Genomic DNA, 4,839 nt, shown 5'->3' on the forward strand with positions numbered 1-4,839 from the left:
AACCCCAAAACAATACCTTGCTGACATGAGGACATCAAATACCACAAAAGTTGCTAAGCTTCTTACCAACAGTTATTTTTGTTGTGCCTGCACTTCTTGTTGTATGTTACGCCTTACAAAACTGTTCTTAGCTCTTCACTATCAAGAAGCTGCTGTAACTTCTATTCACAAAATCACTTTGTCTGACCTAACTGTTTTAGGATCATTCTAGGGTCAGATTGGTTTATAATTGTTTGTAAATAAATTTTTGTTAGTTTAGATCCAAAGAGTATTTCTTAAATAAGAAGACCATCCAATTATGAAATTTAAAACTGTTTTGATGTAAGTATGACATAAATTATAAAAATAACTAATATCCACCACTTGACTAAATTTTGAACACAATATTGTTATTCCTGGAATAATTATTTAGCAAAATGATACAAGTTATCTACAAAACAAAACAAAAAATATCCACATATAGGTCTGAGGAAAGAAATGCAAGTAGGTCCTATGAATAATAATTGATTGACAGATACTTTTATGAAAAAAATTTTAATCTATTTCCATCCTTAAATGTATAGTGATAGACACTGTCCATTAGAGTTTGTACATAATGATTTTTGTTGTGGACAGAAATTACCAGACAGTGATGTAGCATTACACTTAGTAAAGGAAGGGCATGTCAACAGTCTTGTTTCAGCTGTAGAGAAAAGGTTTGATTAAATCAGTCATGGACTCTTCCAGTTTTGAAGCAAGCCACATGGGCTTCTGCTGCTGGTACTCTAAGAAACTGAGTGCTGTAGCTTTAAATGTTCAAAGTTTATTCTGTATAGATGTTTGAACATTAATTAATGTAGATTGCACTTTTGTTCCCTTTCTCTTCTAGTTCCTTCATAAATAGCAAGGATAGAACTTGCACTTGTGATAAAATGTGATTATTTTAATAAATCATAATACAAACTGATAAGTACAGATTTTAGTGTATATTTGCGTATTTAAAAAATATGTGACATAATTTATACACAGGTTTTACACCGATAATTATATAAGACTTCCATGTATAGCCCATTTACCTCAAATATGTGATTCATCAATTTTATCCTGTGTTGCATCCAAAAGATTTTGTAAAAAGTCTAAATATAACATATTGTAATGCCAGTTACTTCTTCCTAAATAGGTTTGTTGGAACTAATATTCTGCTCTTTTCATTCCTCTACATTAACTAGCTGAGAATTAAGATTCTAAATGTTAGAGTAACTAAAATACTTAGTTTTGAAATTTCATAATTTATAATAAATTGAAAATCAATTCAATCATTCTGATTTTGGCAATGAGAAAGTGACAACTGTTGCAGGCAAAGATGTTTCACTGAATAAAAATGAGTGAACTTCCCCTTACAGCATGTTTATATAATCAAAAGTAAGCAGTTCAATAGGAAGTAATGGTTTGGTATCATAGTTTGATGTGGATCAATTGCTGATATATTTCATTGAATTCTGAAGATTACATAATGGTTTTCATAATACACTAATAAACACACCCAAAATGTAATCTTATGAATGACTAAGTGACCTTTTATTTACATGTCATTTTTCACTACAGTGAATCAAAGGTTATTTTAAACTCATATGATTAAGTCTCATAAAAAAAAAATAGTAGAACTCAAACACCTTAGAGTTTTTGCAAGCTGAAACTGATCAAAACAGACATTTTATGCATCTTGAGTGCAGAAATGAAGGTGTTTGGCCAACTGAAACTGATTGAAAAGGCATGTGATCCATTTTGGGTGTAAAAATAAAAAGTGTGATTTGCCTAACACGTGACACACCTTAAGTAGATTTAGAATCAATGATCTCATGATCATTAAACTGCTATGCGCTGATATGGGGAAGTATGACCCAGGCTTGCAATGCATTAATGGAATAATTCTAGTAACAAAACACTACATATTTTTAAATGCATGAATCTGATTCTATTTTGAATTCATTTTCAACTTGTTATTACTAGTCTGATTTCATTGGCTGGCTTTTGATATGCTTTTTTATTATTTAAAGCTAGTAATTATGTAACAATAAGAGTGTGTTTACACAGAAATGTTAAATCTTTACCATTTATAATTATCAACATAACCTTGGAAAATTAATGCAATTAAAAACAAACTGGTAGTAACAGTCACTAGGCATGAATTTTATAATATTATTAATGTTGAATGGACGGCAACTGCCTTTTGACAGAAGACTTTCAAAGCGTTGTCTTCTACAAAGTTTCATCATTAGTGATGACGAGAAACCCACTTGAAGCAAAAATGTATAGCAGTGACGGCTGGTATGGGTATTAAAACTTTAATTAAAATAAAGTACATGAACAACGTTTCGACCTTCTTAGGTCATCTTCAGGTTAACAAAGACAGTTTGAAAGTTTCAAAATGACTTTGTTAACCTGGAGAAGAACCAAGAAGGTCGAAACTTTGTTCTTGTACTTTATTTTAATTTGTTTTTAATACCCATACCAGCCGTCTCTGCCATACAAAGTTTCATCATGAATACTCTGCCTAAACAATCTATCAAAGAATTACTAGTGTATTATTATTACTTTACTACAATTTACAGAGTAGAATTTACTTATTTAGTACTTGTAGTAGAAATAATCCGAGTCATACAAGTTATAACCATGATATACTCATATAGCCATTATAGGGATATCCTATATTTAAAATTATTATAGTTCGTAGTCTCTATACCCACAATACACATCAAAACTCCGATTTTTTATTACCTCTTAGTTCCCCGCTTCTTACTGTTTCACCGAGAACAGGAGCCTTATTGAACAATTCTGTCGAAAAATAAATTAATTCTCAAAACGAATAAAATTCACATAACTACAAAGCATAAAACCGATTACGCTCCACAGTGTGTGAAAATAAAATTATAGAGCGCCCTCTGTATAAAAATAAGCAAAGTTATATTTATATTTTCTGTTACAATCATAGAAGTATATACCACACTAGCTACTTGGTGGTTACAATATACAAAAAATAAACCAGTTTAGTAAAATAAGATTGTTTAATTTCTCGAGATGTTCAGTTAGTCGTCCAAACACTGATCCTCCAATTCAGATACCGAATGATTAAATTGCTCGAGCACACATTCAAAATTTTACTCTTTGTACGCTGCAAAGAAAGATGTGATTCAAATTATCAGTATTTCTGTAGTATAATATTGTTACGAAAGCCGAAGTCACGTGGTCCTAATAACACGTCATGAGATTCTAGAAGAATCGGAGAACATCACGAATAATCCAGTATTTGCTAGGCGCCCTCTATTCTTGTATATAAGTGCGCCAGATAAAGCGAGACAATTAATCGGAATAGAATTGCAGACAGACAGAGACGGACAATTGAGGCAAGCGCGGTAGTAACTAAAATGCGTGAATCGTTCGTTGTGAATTATAGCGTGTGTTTAAGTTAAAGTGACTGTGGAAATTAAGTGTATTGCAAAGTTGAATTGAGAAAGAATAAACTAGTTTTATTTAAGAAAAGACTTGTATCTCTGAAGTTTCTCGGGAAGAATTTCTACGGGAAATTAACAAACGACCAGAGACGTAACAATATCACATCAACTACGATTTGCTTACGTACGTTACTACAACTGCTTTTCAGCACTTACAAAGTATTGATGATATCAGGTCTATACTTTTAATATTGTGAAAAATTATTATGCCATGCGCTTCTATCTTCTTATGTTATTACAATATTTATTTTTATTTTATCATTTATTCCTATATGTGTGTGTGTTCTAGTTGCGTTTGTTTCTTTGTCATTCTCTAGGAGATAATACCTGTTCTGCCCGATAGCGAAAGAAGGAGTTATTGCTGTAAAATTGCACATTGTGTAAGGATGTCGACAGCAGTGTCTTTCAGTGGTAGTTCAGGTGATATCTAGAGGTAATGACTTCACCTATGTTTGAATGAGAATGACCAGTAGCGTGATTAGTGGTAGTCACATTCTGTAAATACGACATTTCTTACCAAGTAAGGAATGCTGTATTTAGTCCATCTGGGACATGGATTCAGCTTGAAAAGTTGAATATAGAAGATCCAGTAGAAGCAACTGTCCCATACCAAAAGTAAATACACACAGTGTGTGTGTGTGTTTTACGTGTGATATAAATAAGGATTGTTCATTTCGTGTTTCACTTTGTGTCCAGTCTTTCTATTTTATCCATTCTCACGACTCAGTCACTCAGAGATAAACTATTGCTTCGAAATTGCTATATTTACCGAATGGCATGCTATTAATCAGATCTGTTTTATTGCTCTAAAGATAATTCAATTTTACCTGAATGTACTACAATATCATCTTTTTTTTATCTTGGTCTTTCTATACTCACGGTAATAGTAGTTTAGTGGTATTCTCTAATGCACTGATTTCCCTGAGAAGTAATCGGTTAATTTCTCCAGAATAACAAGAGGTTTGACAGAAAATGCCTTTTAGTAGTAAATCTGAATTATCTGACTTGAATTAAGTTGTGAAAAATTAAAGAAACCAGACACAAAGGCAATATAACAACATGAAACAATCTTTATTCAAAATACAAAATAATCAAACTGATAAGTATGGCAAAAGGGTAGTTCATTTCTAGATCTCTACGAAAAACTATAAAACTGCTTAAGGACTCTTCAAAACTGAGAAATTATAGCATATAAGATATACATATTTGGTATATAAACATACCATGAGTTTCTCCTCTATTCTTTTAATATAATATTATTATAAATGTATCAGTTATTTTTGAATACATGCAGTCACATAACACATGATCAAGAAAGTCATTAAGTTGTTTTATTCCAGCTGCTTTT

The 4,839-nt window shown here is 31.7% G+C and overlaps 1 protein-coding gene across 1 annotated transcript in view; it reads right to left on the reverse strand.

Moving 5' to 3' along the window:
• LOC106472810 (polynucleotide 5'-hydroxyl-kinase NOL9-like) overlaps window positions 1-2,881 on the reverse strand; it is a 32,658-nt gene extending 29,777 nt beyond the window's left edge. The window contains exon 1 of the mRNA XM_013933478.2: window positions 2,758-2,881. The gene's annotated coding sequence lies outside the window, so the exon portion shown is untranslated. The remainder of the gene's footprint in view (window positions 1-2,757) is intronic.
• Window positions 2,882-4,839: the final 1,958 nt, after the last annotated feature.

This window comes from Limulus polyphemus, unplaced genomic scaffold (genome assembly GCF_000517525.1).
Source record: "Limulus polyphemus unplaced genomic scaffold, Limulus_polyphemus-2.1.2 Scaffold5632, whole genome shotgun sequence".
Lineage (NCBI taxonomy): Eukaryota > Metazoa > Arthropoda > Merostomata > Xiphosura > Limulidae > Limulus > Limulus polyphemus.